Source organism: Poecilia reticulata, linkage group LG20 (genome assembly GCF_000633615.1).
Source record: "Poecilia reticulata strain Guanapo linkage group LG20, Guppy_female_1.0+MT, whole genome shotgun sequence".
Lineage (NCBI taxonomy): Eukaryota > Metazoa > Chordata > Actinopteri > Cyprinodontiformes > Poeciliidae > Poecilia > Poecilia reticulata.
Genome location: NC_024350.1, coordinates 1,581,642 through 1,609,558, shown reverse-complemented (window position 1 = coordinate 1,609,558; position 27,917 = coordinate 1,581,642). Strand labels below are relative to the sequence as shown.

Sequence of the window (27,917 nt, the reverse complement as noted above, 5' to 3'; positions counted from 1 at the left end):
CCTTCTCGCTGCAAGGCAACAGCTCTACCAACTGCGCCACTGTGCAGCCACATTTATACATTACTTTGTGTTATTCTGTCATATTAAAGTCCATTGAAACTTCTGGATGTAACGTCTCAAAATGTGGAAAAGTTCAAGAAATAGGAGAAGGTAAGGTTTTGCAAGACAATGACTTCATTTCATATGTTCATATTTTATGAAGCATCTATGGATTATGCAGACTGTACACGCAGAAACTTTAAACTCTTATCCCTACTCTTACAGCGACATGTACAACTGTTGTTGCCCTCAGTCAGCTTTCCTGTATGTTAATATCAGAATGACTGGATGCTAATCTCAAACAATGAACCGCGTTTCTGCGGGCAAGCAGGCAATCGTTGCCTCTGAATGCTGCCGGCTTCCAGTAGAAACATGATTATTTTAGGTCTCTGCCTTAATGCAAAAGCAGCATGGCCCACGGTGCTAATGTTCACACAGAACAATATCCTTAGCTTTTGTTTCTGATAAACAATATGTAAAGTAGATGCGTTCCTTTTTTCTTCCCAGGTCATTTCAATAGGAAAAAGTGCATAATGGATGCATGTACCTTGCCTCAAGGCAATCATTTTGTCTTTATATATTTTTTCACATATTCTGGTTACCATACAGCAGGTAATTGCTGTATTTTTTTTTCCCTCTCCTCGTTTCACACACACCTCCAAGTTAAACATAAATCTCTGTCATTCTAACAGCGTCTTCGGGGATATTACAGTAAACTTTCCCTCTGCAAACAGCTAACGGAACAAGGTCACAATCCCAAGACTGCACAAAAGTGTGGAAGATAATCTGTGTAATGTATGCAGTTTGTCAACATATCTATAGGGGAGAAACCTCAGAAGACTCTGCTTGAAGGCTGTACATGTGCAATCTATGACTATCATTCAGTAAGTTGTACGTCAAGTGGGGATATTAGATCCGTAGAAACACTCTGTGACAGACGGGGCTGGCAAAAAATGACAAATCTCTCTATCCGCAACTGAGTGGATCGTAGGGAAATATTGCAAATAATAGAGATCAGTGGTTTTTATTAGTTACACTCAGTAGGGACACCTTAAAAGAGAAATTTAGACAATATCAGGGTCGTCACTGATCTGCAGTGAACTGAACTGAACTCCAGTTTTTTGTCAAGAAAGTCCGATTTCATCGGGGAAGGGTGAACACACAATCAAACTCTGAAACGGACCAAGAATGCTAACTCTAGTCCAACTGCAAATGTAGGTCTCGGTTTCATTCAAGTGAACCCTGGAGCGGTTTGAATGGATATATGACCGCTCCAACAGCACGAAGCAGACAACAGCGCAGGGAATTCTGGGTAAATACAGTCAGAACAAATGCAAATGTTTAACGCTAGCAGGAGAAATGACTCGCAATCTCTTACCAAAGACATAATCGTGTAACCACAAACGTGTGACGTTACTGAATTTTTGTTTACATTTTCAGGAGAAGGAAGCTGTGCTCCATGTCTTCTTCAGAGGTTTTCTGTGTTGTGTCCTTCAGTGGTTCTTGGTGTAGCGCCACCACAGGCGAGTTGGGAAGAGGTTTATCAAAGGGTTTGGCTTTTTTGAAGCAGTGCAGTGTGAAAGAGAACCGAAGCAGCTGAACATGTAACCAATGTTTTCAATTGTGGTTCTCAGCCGAACCGAGTCTACCGGACTATCAGGTGTGAAAACACCCATAGTGGAACACTGTTTTCTTTTTTTTGTTTCAACAATGACACCTGAATAGTGGAGGAGCCCCCTATAAACAGCATGATCTGCTTTTCTTCTGCAGATATTTGACATTGGCCAACATCAAGCATGATGAAAACAAACTCGGGAATTCTTTTTTCTCCTTAATGGCCATTTATCAAAGCCATTCTGACTGCAAACCTCCCCACAAACGCTTCCCATCTATATCAGTGTGAAGCCTGCAATGACTGCTCCAATGAACTGCAACACCCAACTGCAAAACAAAGGGTGAAATTGAAGCACGTTCTGGGCAGGAAAACATAATTACAACTTCATTTACAATGCTATTCTGCAATCACACCATCCTCTCTCGAAAGGAATTTATTAACATTTTTTAAAGTAAGGTTCTTAGATTTTTTTGGGGGGGGTTTACCAAATAGATTTCCTTCACCTAAAAAGATGCATCACCATGAGCTTGTCCAAACGTCTGCAGGGTGGTGGAAGCTAACATGCTACCTCATTATGTGTCAATTGTGAAACAAGCAATAAACATTGCATTTTGTCAAGTGACCATCATCAAAATTGTCATGTCAATATAGACATGAGCAGCAGCGCTTTGGATCAACTGCTGCTGTGTGATTGAGTTTTTAGGCAGACCTGTGAGGGCACTGTTCCAGTAATCGATGCGACTAAAGATAAATTCTTGGATGAGTTTCTCAAGATCTCAGGGGAACATTAGTCCTTTAAACCCGGAAATATTCTTCAGGTGATAGAAGGTCGACTTCCTGACCGTCTTTATGTGTTTCTGATGGTTCAGTATTCACTGACTGATATTTCAAATGGATTAAATTAAAAGGAACAACTTTGGGGCTCCATCCATTTTATCACATCATTAGCAGCAGTGCCTGTAAATGACTACAGCACTATATAAAAACAAGATGCATCAAGGCCACCACGGAGGTTTATTATAACAATCTTCACAAACTGTAACGGCATATATGATATGCAAGCACAGCAAGGCTCAGTTCATTACCTGTTTGTAATTAGTTCAATCTTGCCTACTCAACAGTCAATAAGTAGCTGTCACAGCGGGCAGAGAAGTGCTTTATCTATTCCCTCCGAGCTGCCAGTGTGGGAGTCCATCTGTTTGCTTCAACAGCAGACGTGGCGGATGCGGCGCTAAGATTATTAGACATCATGACTGAGGGCTGGCATCTTTCTTCACTTGCCTTTTGTATCGCCTCGTCGGCCAAAGCTTCACACACACACGCTGAAACAGATGAACAAAAAGAAGAGTCCGGGTGATTAGAGCCGAAAGCGTCCACGTTCATGTTACCCAAACGCCACCAACACATGGCCCCGAATTCAGCAGTATCCACAACATCCATTCACCGACTTCCACAATAAGTCAACAATAGGCATGGAGGATGAATGCGTTTCATAGTGCAGATATTCAATTATGATGGATTGAACGACAGCTTAGCGCTTCATAATGCTTTCCCTCCTCCCCCGTTGGGGTGTTTATTTTTGGCTTATTGTTCGCTGCCTGCAAGTAAATTGTTCAAGCGCTCTAATAGCCAGAATAGAAGAAAAAAAAACAGTCCCACAGTGTTTTCCTCATGGAGTTTAAGTAGATAGATTTTGGAGAAAATCCCCTGCGTCCTGGAACATTTAACCACCTTCCAAGTGTTTGTGCTGGACCTCTTGGCCCGGGAAAAAACGGATCTCCAAACCTGGGCCGCACGTGCCTTCAGCCTTGATGTGGTGGAATGCAAAAAGTGTGGATTTAGACATCGGGAAACAGTTAATCAAGAACGCATGAAGGAAGTTGCCTAATGGAAAAAAGACGTGCCGGAGTGAAAGGGTGAAATTGCCTGTTAATGGCGACTCTCTCTCTCCCTCTCTCTCTCTCTCTCTTTCTCTCTCCCCCTCTCTCTCTCTTTCTCTCCCTCTCTCACTCCTTCTCTCTCTCCCTCCCTCCCACCTGTGAGGGCTGCAGATGCGTGAGACAAAAAAAATAAAGATGGCTCACGTGGGGACGGCGGCATCCAGACAACGGTTCACATTTTGCTCTTAAATACGACTCGGCCCGCGAGAAATGAATTTCGGAGAGCTCAGGAAGGGACGGGATCCAGCTGGGTGTTGGCTAACAGTATGTAATGGATTTTCAATGTGCAGAGCTTGCTCCATCATCGGTGAAACCTATGATTGAAAAGTTTTGGGCAAGTTGAAAATGTTTTTTTTTTTTTCCCCAGTTAGAAGTAGCGGCAGCAGAATATGACCTAGAAATTATATTTATTAAAAACTGGGTAGGAGAGGGGAACGCGGAGATATTTGGAATGAAAATTGTTGCGTTAAATTGAAAAAAAAAATATATCATCTGTCCAAGATGATTCCGAAAGAAAAAAAAAGTCAGCAAACACAACTATCAGCACTGGGGCCAAGTCATGCTCATACCAAGACTTTTTTTGGACTTATTTCATATAAACCAAAAAAAAAACAGTTTTAAGAAATGAAGATGAAATCCAATTAGCCTGGAGAGACCAAATAATCACCCTGCTCTCTTTCGGATTGAATCCTGAAGGAAATATCTGTCGAATTCTCCATCATTACATTTTTAAAACCACATCATGTAAATATACAACATGAGCTGGACATATTTGGGCCATATCTATCAGACAGGTGCAGACTTAAAAGAATTGTTTTTTTAGCTGAGATCATGTAAAGTTGTAGCCCCACAAAAACAATATTGTTCTTGAAAAAACATTCTCATTCATAATACGCTTCTCTGGGAGACCAGTCACATAAAGAAGTGTGATTGGTATCACTCAAGAAGCACACAGTATCAGCATTTAATCATACTTTCACATTTGCTGATAACTTTAATACTTTTATCGAACAGTGGAGAAAAATAACAATTCCAACAATTTTAGGGTTATATTTTCTTAAATAATAATTGAAATTTATTGCGACAACAATAAACCACCATCTCTTGTTAAGACATTTATCACGATAAACGATACGATAAATGCCCACCACTGCTCCATAACAGTTCGCTTACCTGCAGTTGTCAGATATGCCAACAGAAAAGGGCAAAAAACTCTGAGCCGTTGTAGACTAATCCCCTTTTTTGTCAGCAAATGTAACAAATTTAAGACAATCTAAACATAAAATCTAATTGTGAAGTAATTGCTTGGATTTTCCTTAAACTTTCACACAAAAAAAAAATGCTTCGAACATCATAGTGCACTCAGGTCAAAACTACTTTCAAGACATTTAAAACAACTTAAAATAGCATATCAATGTGGAAGGAAATCATAATCTAAATGCTGAGTGCATGTATTATACAAATGCGTAAGTCTTTCAATACAGCAGGTATTGAATAAATAATGTGTTCAATATAGAAAGCTCTATATTAATGCAGTTATACAGCCGGGAAACTGTAATGTTGCTGACTTAACGGTTTGTGTTTGCAATAATACTTTGCAGACACAACAGGGAAAATTCATATTTGAAATGTCAACTTTGTAATTAAAGAGAGTAGGAATGGAGAAATGTACCGGAACATTTCCAAGAAAGTCTTTAGTTTCAGAGAGAGGAAACAAAACGGCTAGAATGAGCCATTGAGTTTGACTGCTTTGTGTTGTCCCGTTAAAAGACGGGACAACACAATGCATAATCCATAATGATGCATAATCATTATGGATTATGCATCCATAATGATTTGACAACCGTTGGTGGAAAAAAATACTGGGTCAAAGTCACACCTGAGGAATGTATATGACTAGTTTATTTATACAAAAGACTTTTTCACAATGTATGTAAAACATTTCCATAAATGTGTTCAATAATTATTTCATGAGTCATTCCAGCTTTTTAGAACTTCTTTTGTGGAGAAATTTGCTCTGATGTGTGTTGTTGTGTTTGATATGTGTGAATTGATTTTGTAATTGCAGATTTTTGGGATATTCATACAGATACAAATATTGATGAAGTCTTAAACTTTAACCAATCGCAATCGTTTGTCCGACATATGTAACTTATGAACTTGATTTGTAGCAAACTGTAATCATCTTTTTCTTCCATAAAGGCCAACTTTAAAGAACATGACAAGCGGTTACCTATTACACTGAGTTCATTTAAAACTGGACTACAAACCCACCTGCTTACAAACCACAATAAATGGAACATTATTAATACACATTAAATGTGTTGGTTAATCGACAAAATGTAATGGCTGTTACTGGGTTTTACAACCTTTGGCTATACGATGTGTTCTTGATGTTTCCATGATGTAAAGCACTTTGAACTGCTGTGTTGTTTAAATGTGCAATACAATTAAACTTGATTGATCCTCTAGTCCACATATTTTCCCACCTGAAAGTGTCCTCTAAGAGGGGGAGCGGTTTGCACCTGTCCACTTCCAGGTGATGGAGTGAACATGATGAGCTCTGTGAAAGGTTGAACTCTTTGAGACGCTGTTTTATAACGCAACGTCCCGTATACCTGGGTCCTTCTCTGTTCTCTTAAACATGGTGCAGCATAAACCAATCCTTTCAGTGACAGTTTGTTCCACTCTCAGCAAAATCTCAGTGGTTTCTGTTTGTTTCCAGACTGCAAAAAACACCACCGACGCACTGTCCATGACCTAAATAAATCATGTTTCCTCTCATTTGGAAGCAGAGCCACTTCTTTATATGACGGCCTTTGAACTATTCCTCCCAGACTGACGAGTGGTTATTAATTCATCCATTCTTTTGAAAAAGAGCGCCTCATTATCATCCCAATATCAACCCGTCCCGTGAGAAGCCATGAAGCCAAGCAGTCAGGATTTTGCACTCCAGCTTCACAGGCTTGTCAAAATTAAAAGGGTCTGCCAGTGACACTTTGAGGATGGCTCTCCAAAAAAAGAAAAAAAAAACAGAGGGAAAAGAGATGAATTATGTAAGATCTCTTTTAATATTGCATTGCAGAGGAGGACGTCCCACATGCCCACCACTTCCAGCCTCAAACAACGCACGAATTGGAATGCGATCAAACCGGCACAATGCAGCGGCGGTAAACTCGCACCGACTTTTTTTTTTTTTTTTTTATTCCCTCTTATCGCGCACGAAGGCGCACAGAGTCGGCTCCTGTGGGTTTTCTAAGGGAAAAGCTTTTTGGAGATAACAGAAGGGGAGAGAGAGAGAGAGAGAGAGAGAGAGAGAGAGAGAGAGAGAGAGAGACAATCACAGGAAGATTGAATGAGATTTGCATTTGGAGAGTGGATTTTGATAACATCAGAGGTTCTTAGAAGATGACCTGGGTTCTGGGAAGTGGGGCGTAAAAAAAAAAAAAAAAAAAGATGGACCAACTTCTAGTTTGCATCAAGCTTCATTAGGGATGGCAGGAAAAAAAATCCTTTTGTGGCAGCTATTAAAGTAAACAAAATATGACGAACGAGCTTGATTCCCTCAAAAGACAAAAAACAATGGTACAGCCGTGTTAAGTGGAACGCCACGACCCAGGAAGCACAGCGGGGGCATTACGGTTTCTCATTAGAGATCAGATTTTCCAGAAAGGAAAACAGAGAAACCCTAAAAACTTCTATTTCCAACTAAAACAAAGCAAGTAAAATGAAAATGGTTCTCTCAGAAACAATACTCCACAATCTATTAGTTTTACTGCTAATCACTTTTCTCTTTCACGCTGTTGCTTTTATTGACCTTTTATCTTTACCAGCAGCCTCCTGCTATTTCACTGCGTTACATTTCCATCTCCCTTCCTCATTCCCTGTAGCAAAACAAGAGATAATTGAATTGCACCCAACAGGCCACCTGATAAGTCAATCTCATATTCAGAATTTTTGATGAAGTCTCTCTGTATAGCTCGTGTCCTTTTTATTTCCCAGCCCAGTTGGCTCATGGCTAATTGTCATTTTTCCTAAATGCTGCAGCGGTAACAATTGTATCGAACTGGCCTGAGCTCCAGCTGGCTGTCGACGACACGGTCCAACTTTGAGACCCTTCTGTGATAAATGGTGTCACTAATAAATACCACAACCAGACATGGGCTTTGGGATTTAGATTTCCCAATTACAGTCATTATGCAGAAGTAATTATAATGATTTTGTGTTTTAGGAATCTAAAAAAAAAGTAACTGGGAAAAGCAAGTTGTTGGTGGGATTGGGATGGAAATAAGGAAAATCTTGGCAATTGCGATGTTTCCACTAAACAGCAAATGCAATTAAAAATTACATATAAAAACGTTTGTTCATGCAATAGGAGGATGATGCCACACCATCATCCTCCTACCACTTCCTGTCGTCTCATTCGTCCAGTAACATCCGATTGCTGATCACAGTTTTGCAAAACATACTAATTTCGATACGGTTTGGAAAACCACCTCATCCTATTGCAGAAACCTTGTATCAAAAGACGTGACATTTATTCAAATTGGAGAATTGAGCTAATTTATTTTTGTGACTCCAATTTGCGCAATTTTTGGGTAAATTGAAATGCAGGAGAATCAGTATCTGCGTTTCAGTTAGAAATGTGAGCAAAACTTTGTTGATATTCCGCTACTGTTGAAAAATCCCCCACAAATTCACAATAACTGTGGTTCCATTAAACAACAAAAATCACACGTGAAAAAGTTTGTTCATGCAATAGCTCATCAACTTTCCTGCTCTCTTAAAAGTTAGGGTCTTTTGGACCACGCAAGGTTTTTTACTCGGTTCAGTTCGGTGGGGTCACGCTGACCCTGTTTTGGCTTTGACAAGTATTTATTGTGTGTGTTGTTTCGGAAACTGACGATCTGATGGGACAATTTATCAAAGAGGTGAGTTTATTTAAAATTGCCGTGTTTCCATTGAGCAAATTTGTTTTTGCAATTGCAATTTGTGGAATTTTAAGGTCGATTGAAATGCAGGTACTGTCTGACTCTCATATTCCAGTACTCTGGATGGTGCCATGATTCTATCATTTTTAGTAGTAATATATGAAAGACAATGTATGGCTTGTTGTTCAGGAAATGCTCACCTGTGACACAGGAAACCTGCTAACAAAAATCTCCCAACAAGCCATTCGAACGAGGAGTCACCCTGAGGGCCACTGGCTTGATTGCTTCAGAGGACGAAGGTGGTCCCTCTCTCTTCTCCAGCAATTCACAAGGCTACAATCTAAATCATTTTTTTCTTAATTAGGTGAAGCTCTCTAATCAACCGAAGCACTTGTTGCAGCACACACAGTAATGGCAAACTAAGGTGAAGTGCCCGACTGGGTCTTCAGGGGCATCAATATGTTTACCATTAGTGGCAGTGCGGGAGGTCGACCGGCGGAGATCAAGAGACCTGAGATGCAAATTTCTCTAACCTCATTTACATACCATTCATTTAAAAATCACTCTGCTCATCACTGAGAAAAAGCATCAACATCGGTCCACACGCGCCGAAAAGGCAGGGAAAAGATTCAGAGCTCGAGATGTCCCACATGTCTGGCCATCTGTTGCGGGACCCTAAAAGGCACACTTTAGACGGCGCCTGGCAGGTTCTGGTACGTGCATGGGAAGCGGGGCCTCTGATGAAAGGCCGTCCTCTGCTACAGAGGCCCTGTGGAAAGAATCACACTGTCATGCCTAATTTCTCATTTGTGGAAAACCATCACCCCCTGTGACACAGTGGCATGCCGGCTGGTCGTAAACACGGCCCTGCCAGGCGAGGTCAAAGCAGATGCCTTATCCTAGCTTGACGGAGTGCGGCATCGTGGATAAATGAGGGAAGTCTAAAAGTCACATTTTTTAAAAAGTCACTACCCACACAATCTGATGTTGTAACTGATCAACTGGTCATGTCTTTGATTTATTCTCGTTGCTATTGCTACAACATTTTTGTTATTATCATGACTTGATATCTCAATTAAAAAAATGGTACTTATGCTCACTTGGTGAAATACAGAAATATATTTGTTTGCTTTGCCACCAAATTCCTCAGTTAGCAAAACTGTTTTTGAGAGAAAATTGAGGCAAACATTTAAAACTAGATCAGTTGAAACCATCTATGTAACAGAAGATCAACTACTGTTGCACACAAAGAAAGGTCAGCTCCCTCAGGTGTACGAGTTAGAAACTAAGTTATCATGTGTGACAAAAAAACAACAGGAAAGTAATCCTTATTTTCAAAACTGGAGATGTTACAAAAAGGAACCGTTAAAGATGGAAAACAAGGAAGACATGAAATACATGAAGCAAAAACTAAGCCTCCACTTGGTGCTTCTTGTTTGTACAAACTGACAGTAGGACTGCATACGCATTTAAACTTCTCTTTAAAACGTCAAAGTATTGTTTCTTGTCCATTTATTGATTTTTGCTATGAATTAACCATTTTTGCAGACACTTTTGGTTAATGTGTTATGGACCGAGGGGGTTATCTTTGTTTTGGTTTCACTGGGTTTTCTCTCTCCCTCCTGTTTCTGTATCAGTATTCTGCTGCACAGCTGATTCATTAAGCAGTCAACTCTCTTTGGCAGCACTTGTGGCAGCCAAGTACTCAATAGCTGTATTTCCACTACAAATGTGTGCAAGACTTTGTCGATATTCTGCTAATGCTGAAACCCCCCCACCCCCAAAAAAAAAAACACAGTTTCACAACTGGGGTGTTTCCATTAAACAAGTAATGCAATTAAAATCGCATGAGAATAAGTTTGTTCATGCAATAAGTCATTAACAAAACATGCAGCACCATAATCCTACAACCATTTCTTTTCTTCGTGGTTTGGGCCAGCGGGAACATCTCGTTGTTTCACATGTGACTTGTGTGAAGTGAAAAAAAAAAATGTTTCCATTGCAAGTTTTACAAAATACACCAATTGAGATGCAGCCAAAAACCTTTATTTAAAAAAAGATTAGTTTTTTCGAAGTTGGTGTGTTTCTATTAAGCAAATGTAGGTTCAAAATGTAAAACGCAGTTACTGAGTCAGACAAGATATGAAACATTTGTAAGCACCGTACCATCATGTAGAACAGCATCCGTGTTCTGGACATTCCTACAGGTGATAGGACAGGGTTTTTCTTTGTTGAGGTTTTTTGTCCTCTTATGCAAAATCAGATGAAAATTGAACTGAATTTTTCAGTTTGAGGTAGAATTTAAAATGTTTTTTTTATTTTATATATTTGCCGTTTCCTCAGAACGGAACCAGCAAAAATTGTTATGAAGGTCTTGTTTTGTCTCGTGAGCAGTGTGCCCTTTCACGACCACATACTTTTTATTTACCTCTTACCCCTCGACTATTTTACACTTTCTTTTGGATTTTTGGACACCAAACCTCACCATGTCTAACACTGCTAGTAATTATTTCCCTCATATACTATGGTTAAACTGAAAATATGTAATTTGTGTAAAAACCGAGCTTTATTCCAAACACATTTTACCGAAGCCAATTAAAAAGAATCTATTATCGTGACTTGATGTCATTTGCTCTGAGCCAACACTGACAAACACGATTTGCATAAAAGTAATCAGGTCACTGTCTTATTAGGAATATGTGTCAAACTGTCATTCGGTTCCAAGCAAACGCACCGCTTATAATGGGATGACGTGTTGGCTGTATTTCATGCGGATCTTGCTCACTTTTGTATTCTTTAGCCGTAGCTTTGCCCCCCGAAGGAAATCAGTGGCGAGGCAAAATCAAAACTCACAGCGTTACCACATTAAAGTAACATTCAAAAAATTAAAAGCTTTCAAAACAGATGGTCTCATTTTATGCAAATGTTATTATGCAAACTCGAGCCCGGAGGCCTGGCTGTCTCCCCACCCCCCAGCCCTTTAATTGGCAGAGAAAAGAGAGGTGCCAGACGCTGCAGGTGGCAAGGTAGCCTCACTTTTTTGTCACATCCTGAGCGAGAATTGTTCTTTTTTTTTTTATTTGGTGTTATTTCCACAGGGCCTCTCCACAGAGAGGAGGAGCCCATCGTGCTCCACGTGGTGCAGCGGATTCTCGAAGCCCCGCGAACCGATAATGCGGCGCGCGCCTTTGCTCACAGTAAGGAATGGCTCACTAAAGGCAATAACCTCTAAAAGGCAAACCTCCGGTAGAGAAGATGAGCCTGACCCACCGTAGTCTTTCCCCCCCTCCCCTCTTATTTCATCCCCTGAATACTCTCGGCTGCTGGTTAGCGCTGTGCAGTCTGGAGTATGTCGGGATAATTAGGAAATATGATCTGAACGGCCGTATGCCTGGAAGATCTGGTTGTAGTTTCATCTTTCAGAAAAGGGTTTAGTGCGATTATGCTCTGACGGTAGCAGGCCTGTTCACTTTGGCTCCAATTTATGTTCTTGCGAAGAAAATGTCTTGGTATAATCGTTTGTAATGAGTTTGCGAGAAAAAAAAAAAAGCAACATAAAATGCTCTTTTCTGGCATAGATTCTCAGAACATTGCAGCACTGTATTTTTGTTTTAAAGAGGCAGTACTGTGTTTTTTCCAGGCATATGGAGCCATTTTATAGCACAATCAAGTAATCATGTTACTGTCAGTTATAAAAATGCTGCATATATCAAATATGACTTAAAATAATTTTTACTTTCTAATTTAACACATTGAAACTGGGCTGGTCTCTTTAAGAAACATTTGCTCTCCACCTCCCAGGAGGAGCATCATCCTGGAAGGCGGAGCTTGGTCCACCCAGGCGTTCTGCACAGCCAAATGGTTGCCACTGGAGATTAAGGATTTCTGAGACAAGCATGAAAAAATGGAAGCAACAGTCCAGGTATGTTTTTGATGAGGGGACGACATTTTAAAAATAATGTAAAGCTCATAAAAGTCGATTTTACATAAAACTGTCCCTTTAAAGTCTTTAAAAACTCTCCACAGAGACGATCGGATCACACTCTCCTTTTAAGTAAAGCCGTTGAGCCCTACAGATGCATGTAGCCCGACCTAAATTATGTGAATTACCCCATGATGGAATCCAGTTTTTTTTTTTTTTTTTTTGGATGCTGATCAGACGAACCAATCCAGGAGAAGTATAAGACTTTGAAATTCCCCAAAACATACAAGTCCTCCTTGCTAAAATATTAACTTTTGATCTCATTTCTCCAGCCCTGCCTCCTCAAAATCAATCTCAGGGAAAATATGCTCTTAATCATTACAGAACGAATGAATCAGTTTCTTTTTGTTCTTCCACTTCTTTGGGAATCAGTCATCTGCTCGCCAGAAAACACTGAATCCAGGCAGGCATGATGTGCAGAACACATGCAGAACGGATGTATCCTTTTTAAATGTGATACAGCAACACTGAGATTTCGGCTAGGAAAAATGTTTCTTTTTTTTATTTCAGAATTCTTACAGTCAAGAGTGTGCGAATGAATAGTTATGAGCTCAGCGCACTTGTCCAGAAAAACTTCCCGTAAAGAATTCCCTGTGATCCCCCGTGTTTTTGTTTTCATCCTGGGTGAGAGTGTAACAAGGACACAATCTGCTCGTGTCTGCCCGCTTCCACCCGTGTTTGCAGCGGTGAGGTAACATTAGACGCGGTGATCTTATTGTAGCTCGACCCTTGGGGGCAGCACAAACAACTCGGCAACACCTCTGACTCTATAAATATGTAAAATGCCTGGTGTGTGTTCCAGCGGCCCTGTTGTGCTCGTTCAGCCAGCTTCTCCTCCTCCTCCGTTGGCCCTGCCCGGCCTCTTTGGGGACCAGCCAGACTAAACAATGTAAATAAGTCATGATGAGCAGGTCCTGTTGGCACTTGCTCAAATAAGCGGCGGATGTGTTGCATTGTGTTCCTCCTTCACTCAAGTGATGGGGATGGCAACAATCTAGCCACATGATGTCATGTTTCAGAGATGGATATTTTATTTAGAAGGACTTTTTTGTCTTTTAAGGCATTTCTTGTCCAACCACATTCTATAATTGTAGGCGTAGAAAATGAGTTGGATGAAACTATTTTATGTCCGTGATATCCTAATATACACCATGTCACTTTAAAAATTCTGAAAATAAATTTGCTGAATAGAAACAATAATTAAACAAAAAAAAAATTCTTTTTGGATAGAGTTTTGGCGCTAGGATAAGGTGGTTTTTCAAAATTGGTTTAGTTTGCAAATATGCTATGGAAATGCTTTCTTTTGCATCGCCACGAGTCACGTGATCAACAGGCGGACGTCACCGCTGCCGCAAACCATGAAGAAGTGGTAGGAAGATGGTGACGCGGTAAGTTTTTTTAATGACTGATCTGAGCATGTTGGCTTTGAAGCCTCTTGCGACCGATAGAATTCAGTATTCAAGTTGATGAAGTGACGGCACCAAATTGGATGGGCTAAGATGGCTTTTTAAAAAGATTTTTTCACTGTTTAGTCGTAAATCACAAATTAACTGGTTCTGTTTGAGAAGGACTGTTGGCGCCGTCATGAATAGGCTATTGGTTAAGCAGGCTGAGTGCTCAAACGACTTTTAAAAAGCTTTTTGGAGCCAATAATGGAGTGAGATGAATGTGGAGTGGACCTGAACGCAGCTCATTAAACACTGGTGTGAAAAGCTCTCGGAAGGCTCTCGACCACACGGCTGAGCAGTTCCAGTCACCTCTGGCAAACCGCTGGCTGGAGGCTCCGGTGAAAAGAGCTCCTCAAGTCAACGCTCCTTTGTTATGCCGTTGTATAGAAGAGTAAGGTCAGAGACCACAGCAGCTGACATCCACGATGACAAATCAATCCTTTCACAGAAGGGAAGTTTTGTCTTTGGCTAACAGCAGTTAAACATACCAGATTAGCTTCAAGCAATAGTGTTTTTTTAACTGAGATCAGAAACCATCTATTAATTCATAAGCTTTACAAGATGCCTTTAGTTAATATATTTATCCCAAAGAAGTGATTAACTCTGTCCTAAAATACCAATTGATTTAGGACCTACTGTAAAAGTGCTGGCTTCAGTTTGGGATAGTTCCTTTTTTTTTCACAAACTGTGTGAGAGGAAACTGAGGAGACAAAAAAGCAGCTGGTTTTTATTTCAATTACGTTTATGTGTCCCAGTTGGTCTTATTAACCACATCCTTACTGGCCCCAAAATGAATTTTTAGGTTTTGTTGCCTAATAATTCTTCATCAGGTTGTTTTAAGCATTTTTTTAATCACCTGTTTAGTTTTGCATGCAGTCTGCAGCTAACGGGACGCGTCTGGTTTTGACACGAAAGTTCAGCTGTTAGGAACTTTTGTTCTGTTGTTCAAGATATTGCCAAGACACGATATTTTAGGTTTCTTACATAATCGTGGAAAAGTATTCAATCCCATTAAAAACACACACTCCTATGGATTTCATGTGAAAGAGTAACAAAATGTACTACATAATTGAGAAGTGGAAGCAAAATGTTGCATGGTTTAAAAAAAAAAGTGTACAAATACCAATTTGAAAAGAGTGATAAGTGTCATAAAGCAGGGTTGAGGTGGTGGTGAGGAGTGACGCAGAGACCCAGGTATGGTGATGATGATGATGATGGCTCAAAACAGTCCAACACAGGCAGCACGGCAGAGAGATTAGCGCACAGCTAAATACTGGCAGCAACTGATTCACAGGACTGGAAACGAGAGCTAACGCTAGTCAGGACTTCGCAGTTCTACTGGAGCGTCAAACAACTGACGTACGACAGCCGTGCAAACGACAAAAACTTAGACAAGGACCCGGCGAGGAACACAGACAACAGGTGGGACTAAATACACACAGGGGTCATCAAGGGAACGAGACACACCTGGGAAGCAATCAACGAGGAAGACGCAGAGTCAGAGACACACAGGAAGGAAACTGAACACAAAAAACCCTAAAAATAAATACACAGCGACACGATCATGACAAAAAGAGCTTTAGTGTCCGCCCTCAGTCTGCTTTGTAGAACAGTCTTTTGCTGCAAAGCTGTTTGGGAAATGACTCGACCAGCTTTGCACGTGAATCTCTGAACACTGGTCTTTGCAGAATAACTCAAAGATAACTTAGTCAAATTTGAAAATCTTGCCACAGATTTTTAGGTGATGAACACATGTTCCAGGTGTTGCTAGAGTCTTCAACTCACCAGTTTGGGTGAACCACCATTTGGTAAGTTTGTTGTTGTGTCAGAGTCTTGCCATTTTTGGATAATGGATTGATCCATAAGTTCAAAACTTAGAATATTAGAATATTGTTCCATTCGAAACTTCCTCACAGCTATATTACTGTCCTGTTTGTTGTATTCCTTGGTCTTCCTCCTGGTGTTTGTTCACTAATGTTCTCTAACAAACCTCTGAAAACAGAAGAACTGGATATATAACGAGATTAAGTTGCATGTTTTTGTGTAACACACACTTCACATGATCAACATGTAAAAATGTAGAAAGATTAAAGCAATTTGGCAATGTACTGCATGTATCCTTTCTTTTTTTTGTCCAATAATGACCCCACAAATTCCACATTTAATCAGCAGCATAACAGAAGGGAACTAGTTTGTAATAGTTTTTCACCATCTGCACTTGTCCTTAAGCATTTTGTAAGCGAGTTTTTGCCGTTTCCCCACTAGCCTTCGCTTTGGTGGCAACATATGTTTGCCGTTATATTCCAGCCTAATGTGATATGGTGCACAATCACTTTCAAATAAAAGTTAGCCTAGCAAAATATTAGAGAGATAAAGCTGTTTTGCTCCATGTCACTTCCATTTACAGACAGAACAAAGAGGAGACCTTCTTTTTTTTTTTTTTTGGAAAAATTTAAGATTTTATGTGGAAATATTGGGACAAGTAGAGTCTAAACTGTCTCAAGTGTTAAAATGTCACTACAAATTTAAGAGTCAAGTCTTCATTCTGTGTTGTGGTGCCTCTTACAGAGAGAACATGTTGTAAAAGATAAAAGAAAAAGAAAAGGAGTGCCCAAATGAATATGTGCCGTCTCCCATGAGCTCTTAAATTACAGCTAGTAGTTTGGTATCAAACATTTTGCCAGAGCCTATTAGCGTAATTAGCTCTACTGTTGATCTCTTTGCGAGATAGGTTTTCGATGGAGCCACTGACCTAGAATAATGTGGATGTGCTGCAGCTTAATGAAGGAAGGGGAAAAACAACATTGAAAGGCATTATTGGAAGTATCTTAAAGCTAGAAGTAAGGGAAGTGTTTTATTTTGTTAAACAGTGTAGTTTACCATCTGTTTATGTATCTTGTCGTTCTTTACCTTTTGAGTGATCAAAATCATTTCTAAATGAGCAACTTTTTTGGAATTACTTAGCCTCAATGAAATTTTATTCTCATCTTACAAAAAACAAACAGAGAGCACAATATGACCTAGCCTGGCCATTGCTTTCCTGTGCAAACACTAACTTAAAAACTCACTTCACAGACAATTTGGGCTTTGTTCCCCATTAACTGTGTTCCCTCTTGTAGTATTTCTACCGAGCCAATCAGCGAACAGAAAGAGAAGTTGTGAAAAATAACGTTGATTTTCCACGTTGTTTTAGAATTGTAGTCTGTAGTTTTATCAATGGCAGCAAAGGAAACGAATCAAGTCATTCACTCTGTGTTGGCCACGCCTGTTGAATTAACATCAACAGCCTCCTTGTTCAGCTCGACATGTGCGTTTTCGCTGTGGAGGATGGTTGTTTACAACACAGGCAATTTCCGGTAAGCTTCATAGTATCGAACTAGCAACATTATATACGTCGTGGCCAAACATTAGCGAATGGGTATACAACTTCAACTGAGTCCACGCTTCGAGGAAGCAATCGTTTCTCAACAGTCAAGATCCCAGACGCTCTGAACGAAGTGAAGCATAGAATAAGAGGCTGGTTTTAATGAGGCGAGATGCCACCTTTACTGAACAGGTCCGTATTCCCCCGTAGTCTTCTAATCAGTGAGCAGCACACAATTACAATATACTGCGCTTTCATTCCTGTTGCTCTTGTGTCAGCCGTGATTTCATTGTTGTGATTCCACGTTTTCTCTCTCTCTCCATCTGTGTGTATGTGTTTCCTTTTCCTCTTCCTGGAAGAGTGTGGCTTATAACATGGATAATTAGTGACTGTGATAAATTGCAGCAAGCCTGTCCCAAGAGGCCGGACAAGAAGTCTTACTCAAAGAAGACAGCCTTCCACTGTCTATAACTGAGCTTTCTTTCTGTCTTTTTTTTTAACTATCAATAAACAGGCAGGGAAGAGGGATTTCACTACTTTCTGCTTAGTCTTTGGAAAATACTGTATAATTACTTTGCCGTACATCTGTGTACAAATTAAGACATCATGTCTAATTAAACCACGTGAAAAGCAGACATTGTGGTACAAGGGCTGGTACCGTGGGCTCCTAACTGCAAATAAAAAAAAAAAAAGTACATTCCATGTTTTAATATTTCAGCTGTTCTTCATCTCCATATTACTAATGCACCCGCTCAATGATTTATTCATTTTCTAAATGAGCTGCCCTTGACTTAATGCATGTAAGCGATTCAACAGATAAGAAGGCATTGAGCACTAATGATGACTGCATACGTGCATGACTGGATGCAAATGGAAGAAATCTCAACATCTGAGTGTTCCATTAGGTAGCAGCTTCAGAGAGCAAGGAAAGATATCAGGTTTATGCCAGAAATGTGGTTGACACCAACTTTTGTGGAAAGAGATTTTTTTTAACTGATTTTTGTTGCGATCACCGAGTTCCCAAAGTAACCTTAAAGCATGATGCTGCCACCACCATGTTTTATGGTGCGTCTTTAGTGTCTAGGGTAAGAGTGTGAAAATACATCCAACGCTCAACTTGCATGTTCAATTTTACTTTCACTTTTTTTGTATAAAAAAGATCTTTTTAAAATATAATGCTAAATAGACTAACTAGGACTGGTTGTTTTCTTTTTTGATATAAAAATGTCAAAAATTCCAAGTAAACAGTACTTTGTTGATTTCACTATATTCTGGTAACATTCTGTATGCCACAAAAATAGAAAAAAAGAAAGAAAAAAAAAGGAAAAGAAATTTCCAACTCTGCCTTCTGCCTGCTGAGTGTAAAATGCCCCTGAGGAAGCCTTTATCCTCACCACGTGTCTCATTTGTATGCATGCATCTCTCACTATAAAGTTCCCAAACTAACTCAGTTTAATCACGAAATGAAAGTTTAAACCGGGGAAAGAATTGATCTGCCACACGTATTTTCACAAGAAAGTAAGTGAATGAACTGTGGCTTTCCCGCAGCAACAATAAAGCGAGAGATTTACCGTCCATATCCATCTCCCCACACGCTACACAAACTAAAATTTACGATCGACAGAGTGTTTACAGCAAAGCTCTGGGCAGCACGTCGCAAAACGTGAGGGTGTAAAAAATTAATTTTGCCACGGTGAAGACTGTGCAAGTATCTGCTGTGTGGCGGTTTGCTCCCATCATTCATCACGAAGCGGCGAGTCCCTTTCTATTGTTGACATGATCCGCAAAATACCCAGCAGTGATTTCTTTCTGTTCTGTCTAGAAGAGAGTGTGATTAAAAAAAAAAAAGTCCAGGTCCAAAGGTTATTCAATGACTCATTGTCTCATTGAATATTATTCTGGAGCAAATGATTAGCTCCATGTGACATTTGCAGTCAGTGGTCCTCTACTGACCAGCTAAATCTATTAATTCCTCGCTTTTGAAGTGCCGTGAGAGGGAGTCCAAGGTTGCTCATCAGAGAGCCCCTTCATCCAGGCATTTTCATTAACTCAAACCTTGATGGCTTAGCAAGTAGCCGCCAAGCGAAAAACGATTTGGTGCATGTTTTTGAGGACTCACGGGTTTATTAGTGGGAATGTTTCAAGATTTTGTAAAGCAAGGTAACCCAATATCTAGTCCACTCAATTAAATATCGATTTTGTTTTCAGCTGACTTCATAGAAAGACTTCATATGGTACAGTTTTACGTATAGTTGATTTGAATTAAAAGAGGAAGTAGAGTTACCATTTGGCTTGTTGGTGTCTATCAATAAAGATGGAAAAAAAATCCTTTGCTTTAAAATCATTTAAATTGCTGTAATAGGGAATATAGGGAAGCAGTAGAAAGCATGCTAAGGTTAGCAAGATATGTCTCCTAGCTTCCTGCTAGTGCCAAAATATAAGAATATTTTAATGTTTTTTTTTAATGACTCTGAACTGTATTTGAAATACTTATAGCTACTAAGTTCCAATAACGTGATTGTTGTGTACATACCCTTAAACATGTTGAGTCTGTTTTAGGAAATCTTCCCTACGGACAAATTGCAGTAAGACATCATGCGTGCAAGACAACGACCTCCAGGGATCGTAGCAGGCAAAAATCTGCTCGCCAACCATGACTACTATTGGTTTTAGCTGTCACTAAATCTTAAATGTATACATATATAAAAGAAATGGACTGCAGTACTTTGACAACTAGATAACAAGGTCAGAACAAAGTTTTAATAAAAGAAAATTAGTGAGGGAGATGGAAACAGGTCGCTGTTTGACCTTAACATGTACATGTTACAACTTGTGCTTTTTTTCTCATGTACATGTCCATGTTAAGGTTGACTTTGACAACCTTAACATGTAGATGTGCTGTGGAATTCGGTGTGTTTTGGTGACCTACACACCTGTAGAGCAGGTGTTCAAATTAGCTAATTAACCACCTCTGTGATATATTGGTTATGCAGCAGCAGCTAATCTACCACAAGAATCACTTATAAATAATTGCATTATTAATTGTAAAATAAACTTCAAGCCGGAAAGCATAAAACTAATGGACTCAATGTTCTGTTCTTTGTGTGGGAAAACTTTGCGTTTTTTGGTGTTGAATCCTGATACATTTGTGATGTTGTCAGTTGCTATGGTAGCAAGTCTGTGGCGTAGCCGACACACAGAGGGAGAAAAAAAACACAAGTTGTTTTGCGTTGTTATTCAATGGTTTTTCTGCGTTCTTTTTCCCCCTTTCACTGCTTGGCCTAATTCCTACATCTCCAGGTTTCATTTTTATTTTTTAATTGTTCTACCGCAGCAGCGTGATTATGGATGCAAGTAAAAGAATTGTCATTTTTCCCTTCAGCGTGTGCATATGTGCAAAGTTAAAAGTAGAATATGAAGTTAATAAAACAAGACGATGTTGATTGGCAATGGTGTCAAAGCAAGTATTGGCGCATTGTGTCATCGACTCTTATGCACGGAACACCAAAATACCATTTTCCCATGTAAACACAAATGTAGAATTTTCTCAAATCTCCACTTTGGTTGGAGTTTTCATAAATAGTAATTTTTAGCGATATAAAACAGAGTTTTTATTATTTTCCCCAGATATCCGGAAACATGTGGACTAATCCTCAGGCTTTTCTTGTTTGTTTTCAGTTGAATGCATGGTTTGCAGAGATGTTACAAAAGATCAAAAGGATTTCAATGTACAAAGGTATCAGTCAGGAGAAAAGTAAACCTCAAAATGAGTTGACGCATACACCCAAATCCCCAGTACCATGGCTTCCCCAGAAGAAAGTTAGAGATGGGGAATGGGCCTACAAGATGAGAACAAAATCTGACAAAAGGTTTGTGAGGATCACCTGAACAGGTCGAACGTTGTGAAGATGCAAGATGCTGTATGACTAAAGAAGACCGTTTCCTTTTTTCTCTTCAACCTACCATCACGTTGTATCGTCACACGCCCAGTTACTGTTAATGTTTGAGGGGAAGAAATTGTGCAAGGCTTCCAAGGTTTTGACAGCATGGGGTGGAGGCGAGATCGGATGTTTCTCAACACTGCTTCCTCACGCTCGAGTCTGCAGTTATGTGGGATTTAGTGTAATTACAGGTACGATTTGGATATGACGTCGAAAAACAGGAAGAGTGAAGACGAATGTTCCGTCTTGTCGTTAATCACTTTCGCGTCCGAACAAAAGAAGTGGCGCAACTGCAAGACTCACGCAGGTGTCGGAGGGAGAGAAGCCTCATGCTCATGCGCCAAGAACTCCAGGCCTCGTTCTGATTACTGTAATTATTGTTCATCCTCTGGAATCGTGCATACCTCTCTACCTTTTTTCATCTGCCATCCTACCTGTCGATTATAGGCCAGTATTTCCCAGGTGATGCATTAATCATGCGAATATATTCAAACTTCGAAACATATCCGTGCAGCATGCCTCGCAAAAGAACAATCTATTTAATCAATGCCTCTTATGGCGGTTCATTTTGGCGATCGGCAACGGCGACTGATAAAGCATAAACGATAAATCAGCAGAGTCTCGCTCACAGCTGGGGACAGCAGGCAAGATGGGAAAGAAGGAGGAAAGGAAGCCAGGCCGCAGCCACCTGACTGATGAATACAGTCATGCATGTGGACACCTGGCTGGCGCGAGGAGAATAACAGGGAGGGGATCTGGCACTTCATCAAGAAGACCCACTACTGGGAAATTGCTGCACGAGAGCGATGAGGATGATGCGTTTATCTAGTTTCCTTTGTGATGCATAACCGGCTCCGCGAGGCCTCAGATGCGCCCGCGTGCTGGATGCCTTTTATTCTCCTGACATATCGTAGGCGTTTTTCAGGGTTGGCTAACACAAACAGCGGTGCGCGGTCTCCGGAGTTCATTCCTCAACACAACGAGTATGTTTTCTTTGGACGTGCTAAAAGACTTTTGGTAGGTGTTGTCAGGCCAATTTAAGTCGGCTCGGACGGCCCTCGCTGAAACCTCTGGAATCCCATCAAAACCTGAATCTGCTGAAAACAACGTGAGAGATGCACAAAACAATCTGATTTATTCTCTAAAAAACACTCGTCAAAATTACTGCTTGCAGCACAATAAAGAGCATTTGTGCGTGTGAGTTAATTGGCAGCCAAAGAGCATAAGAGGGAATATTCAGTGAGCCCAGCAAACGGACTCAGACCCAGGGCAACACTAATTATTCCAGGCGACCCGCCAGACTCACAATATAACAGGTACACAACACAGTTGGAGTGCGCTCCACTAGTTTCTGTTGGGTGTTTTTTTTCCCTTTTTTTTTTTCAGGGGGGGTTTAATTAGTTTCAAAGCCTGCACACATGAAAAGCAGGTGTGCACATGAAAACTGAATGTGTAAACATGATATGAGTGCATAAAAAAGTACGAACAAGCTGAATAATGTCTCTGACTGTTTCTGCACCATGAGCACACCAAATGTTTGGCTCATATGGTCTTTTTTTTTCTCTTCTTGGAAAGGTTGCTGAGTAAAGATAGATTTTCAAAGCAACCACGGACACCATCAGGTTCTGTGTTGCGTATTCAGTTCATAGCTCAAGTGTGTTCCAGTTGTTTTCGCATTAAAAGGCATTATATATTTTCCAGGCACATAGTGAAATTTTATACCTTCAGGTGTTATCAAAATGCTGTACAAATCAAAAACAATTTAAAGAAAATTTGACTTTGCATCATAGCCTATTTTGTAGTTTATGGGTGGCCCAATCCTTTCTAATGCCGCCCTGGGCAACTGCCCATCTGAAAAACCACCATTGCTCTACACTAGCTGATATCCAGCATTGCCTCTGCTGATGCTGATATTTTCTGACACTTTAACACAGTGTTGTTTTCCAAACATGAATAAAAAACACATTCTGTCAGCTATTCCACTGTAGTTTGTGTCAATACCCTTCAGTTGTACAAATATTCACAACTTAAGCTGAAAATGACATAATAAGCCTCACGTAGTCCACAGAAAGGCTGGAACTGCATACGCCCTGGAGACTTATGGGGTTTTTACTACAGAAATATGTCAAAAAATGACATCCGTCACCACAAGACTGCACTGTTTGGATAGGCAGTTAGCCCAAGTACTCAGTCCAACGCAAATATTAGACTGGACTGTCCACATCTGTCTAAAAAACACTTCTCTCTGCTACACAGCAAGCATAGGTATAGTTCTGTGGATTAATTGTTCAAGAAAATAGACTATAAGGTGTAGACAGAAGCACTGAATGATGAAGGACTTGATTTAGTCACACAGGCATAATGCCAGGGTCCAGTATCAAGGAGTCCTACTTAAGAAATAAAGGAGCAAATATGCTAGTTTGGGTGATTACAAAGTGAATAAAACAGGTATGATTATTATTGATGGACAGCCGTAATGAGGAGCAGAAATGCACATCAGAGGTCACGTATTGCATCAACTGTTGCACATCAATTGCCGCTTTTAACACAAATTAGATGAGTCAAGCTGAAGTGTGCTGACACAACGGATTTCTGGGTTGAAGTCGTTTCGACTTTCAGTAGCACCGGTTTAGATTAGGTTCCAAAAGCCATGGGAAAACATAGAAAACTATATTTACACATCCGAAAGCAAAAACTAGCACAATAACTCAAGCTTCAAAAATATCACAGGAGTTCAAAAACATACGTATAGTTGTGTAAGTCTTTGAAGAAGTTCATTGTTTGCAGTGGATAAACTAATTACAGAATGCTTCTGTTGTAACAACGACCATTTAATATTAACATCATACTGCAAAATGAATTGTTGAGCTACTGTTTGTTTCTAAAGTGAAACTAAATTAAATACAAAAAAACAAACACTATTTTTTTTTTCACTCCATTTGGAAAAAAATAACAAACTTCTCTTGTTTTGTTTTGATGTAACATTTTCAAAGGTAATAGTCACTAACCTGTTCTTAGAACACACTGTAACCTTTAATCTTCACGTTTTTTTACACCTTATGATCAGTTGAAATGGAGACAATGTCGACTGAACACAACTTTACTTAAAGCATTGAATGCATTTGAACCCTCTGTATGAGTGGCCTGAAGCGCCTTGATACATTTTTATGTCGCTCAGGTGAAGCTAATGCCACGCCTCTTTGGTTCTGCTATTCCAGCTGCACGCTCTGGACGCATACACTGAGGTGGTGCCATCTCCGTAAAGAGCTAGGACATTAGCCATCCTGCAAAAGAGGCTTAGGGTTTCCAAAAAAACATTTGCATAAATTGCAACATTTCCCCTAGTTATTTTAATATGATGGAAATGGACTTTAGTCTTGGCCTTTCCTTTGAGTTACCAGCTAGCTAGTAAGCCAAACTTTCATCAAAGTGAAGATAAATCCACTGAGGTTAAGATTTTCATGACTTCGAAGGTCTTTGCAGGGCCTCATTTTTGACAGAAATTCACCATCTACTTCAGCCCAATAAATACAATAAGAAAAATCATATCAATAATAAGAACTGTGACATGCTAAGTTCAGTGCTCAACACCACTGTTCATTCACTTAAAATTCCTCACCCAGTAAATGAAGAAAGCTAAAATGAAAAAAAAAACAACAACTGGAATTTGCATAAAATATTTTCCTCATAATATAACTCCTAAGTGAAAGAATTGGTTCCTTTTGATCGACAGACAAACCAAGACAAATCTCCAGCATTGCAATTCTTTTCTTTTTTATATAAAAAAAAAGTCTCTGATCTTTAGTGACAGCAGCCATCGTAGCTGGGCACCTAAAAGCCACTTGCTCGCTAAATTAGCATGATTGCTGTGAGGAAGTTTGTCTGAGCGGGCAGCAGTGAGGAGAGAAACCATGAAAATGTCATTAATATGGAATTTGGGGGTGAGAAGGGGGGAGCAGAGGAGGGTGAAAAAAAAATTGAAAACCTAGCGAGGTAAATAAGATTTGCCTCCCATTTCTGCTGATGGCTGTCAGAACAGCGGCGCTTTAAGCTGCAGATATGGTTGTGGCTCAAGATATGGGATTCGCCGTGTGTGCCTGTGCATATTTGTGTGTTTGGGGTGTGATAATTATCACATGGGAGGAAGGTGTGCCTGCATGTGGCGGCACGGGGTATCTGAATTAGAACTGAGGACGGGAGCATCCACCCACCCCGCCTCCGTCTGACATGCGCGTCTTGCTAATAGAATGGCAGCGGAGCGTGCTTGAAAAAGGGGGGACTGGTTAGAAAGCCTTTGATCAGCAGTCCCCTGTGACATCAATTAACCATTAATGTGCAGCAGCGGGGCTCGAAGATAGAGAGCCGTCTGGGGTCACCTCCATTCTACTGCCACACAGCCTGGTAATGACAGCTATTTAACCCAACTGGCCTCACTGTACATGCTGCGTGAGGAGGTTTTATGTGTGTTTTTGTCATAAAAAAGTCTGCGTGAACTGATTAAGTCCAGAGCAATGGCCTCTTCTGAGAATCAGTCCCCACTACCGTTAAAAAGTAACACAATGTCGACTTCATAAAGAAGGTAATATTTTTGTCCCTTCTTTCTTTATGTCTTTGATTCTTCTTTCTAAAAGGGGCAGCATTGTATAAAATCGACTTTTTAGAGTTTTACATCATGTTATAGTAATATTGTCTCATCAAGAACGTACCTGGAGTGTTGCCTTGATTCTGTCATGCATGTTGGAGAAATCCTTAGTCTCCCATGGCAACCATTCAGCTATAAAAAAAACGCCTGGGTAGATTTAGCTCCATCTTTGAGGATGAAGCCCCCCCTTGGAGTTGCAGTTTCCAAGCTTCTGCCTCACAGAGTAGCCCTCCCCTACTCAGCTCCTTTAGACTAGCTAGCCACAATTAGCAAAGACCTTGTGGAACTGCGCCTCTGCTGAGCTCATTTTCTCAGTGCAATGTTGGTACAAGCTTTGTTAAAGGTTTAATAAAGGAGCCATGTTGCGATGACTTCCTGAAGGCAGAGCTTCAGAAAGACAGCTTTAAATCACAAAGTCAAATTTCTTTTAAGTGATATTTGATATAAGCAGCAATTTTTATATCAACCTAAGTTAACATATTTACTTGACTGTGCTATCAAATGTCTTTAGGTGCCTGGAAAACACATATTACTGCTTCTTTACGGAATGGAGAGTTATAAGACTTATTGGCACACAACTTAGACAAAAGGGCGACCTGAGCAAAGTACAACTGGTGGTTTTTCAATGAATTAGGAAATGGAAAGTCTTTCCCGGTTGGCCCCACACTACCACCCCACACATATGCCCACACAGAGTCATTTAAAACAATATTAGTCAATCTGTTTGTAATGACGGTTTTCTTGGTCAGAAACAGAATTTTTGTAAACATATATGTGGATGGATATAAAGACGTGAATGATGCACTGAAAATAGTACCTTTGAGCTTTCTTCACTTTTGCATATGCTGAGGCATAATTGAGAAGAAGGTGCCACTACTAAGAAAACATTTAAATCATTATGATTTTTTTTGTTTTGTTTTTTTAGTTGTAGCTAGCTACAAGTAGCTAGGTTTAAAAATCTTTGTAGCTAATTGTAACTAGTAAATTGTTGTAGGTAAAATTTCTTAGTTTAAGGTCACAGCTTTCTTTTGCTGGCAAGGGAAGTATGAAAATTGAACAATACAATGAAGCATTTTGTGTTTTTCCATTTTTAGCCATCAACTGACTTTGTAGCTTCTTAAGCTACATTGATTAGCAACTAATCTTGTAGTTGTAGCAACTAGTTGCAGCTGATTACAAGATGGACAAGATTTCTTTGATTGTCGACAAACTAAGCTTACACTTTCTCCTGCTAATAAGGGAAGTATGAAAATTGAAAAATACAAACTAGAATTTTAAGAAGGTAAATATTCTAAAGAGTAAATTCTAGTCCATTTGACTACTTTTCTTCAGGAAGCAGAAATCTCTGAAGATTTTAAACCCTTTTTACCTTTCATCATCTCCATTCATTCTTCCCCACAGAACCAAACATCTGCATGATGACAGGAACAGGACCTTGCATTAGCGCAGGCAGACATCCATGACATTTCTGTGCCGCCCCTCGATGTCCACTGATCCATGTTCGCCCACTGACCTTGTCATCCCGCCTCAGTTGGCCACGGTGGACCTGTACGGCACCCGGAGATAAAAACACAAATTTCAGATTTACAGACGGAGAACTTTTCTCTGACACTATCTTCCATTTCCATTTCAGCTCAACAGAATACAGATGATTAAATATTGCCTTCCTACTCACCAGCTTCCTCCTTCGTCATCCAGCTTCCTCATTTGCTGTGCCACATCTGGCGCTGGTCAGACATTCTCAAGCTGATGACCAATGGGCTCCCATAATAAGGATATATGACTCCCTGAGCCTGCAGGTAATTATTTAATCATTTCTTGGATGGCTTTAATTGAAATGAATTGATTAATGGTGCAGAGGATCAGAGCCCACAGAGAAGTCTAATTGAAACTTGGTCTTGGACGACTCACCTTGGATCTGTCACACTCTGGGCGCCTCATTCAGGAAATCGCTTGTGGACTAAATGGGTGTAAAGAAACACTGATATGATCCCAAGGAAAAAAAGATTATCCCC

At 40.1% G+C, this 27,917-nt stretch overlaps 1 long non-coding RNA gene across 2 annotated transcripts; it reads right to left on the bottom strand.

Annotated features, from left to right (window-relative positions):
• Positions 1-2,671: 2,671 nt before the first annotated feature.
• Positions 2,672-27,917, bottom strand: LOC103482241 (uncharacterized). 2 transcript variants are annotated; one of them, XR_536422.2, is made up of 5 exons: positions 27,814-27,917; positions 27,578-27,695; positions 27,416-27,448; positions 27,272-27,313; positions 2,672-2,976 (listed from the first exon to the last, which is right to left on the bottom strand). It is a non-coding gene; the product is annotated as an uncharacterized LOC103482241 (long non-coding RNA). The 2 variants fall into 2 exon arrangements; XR_536421.2 differs by having other exon boundaries at positions 27,272-27,448.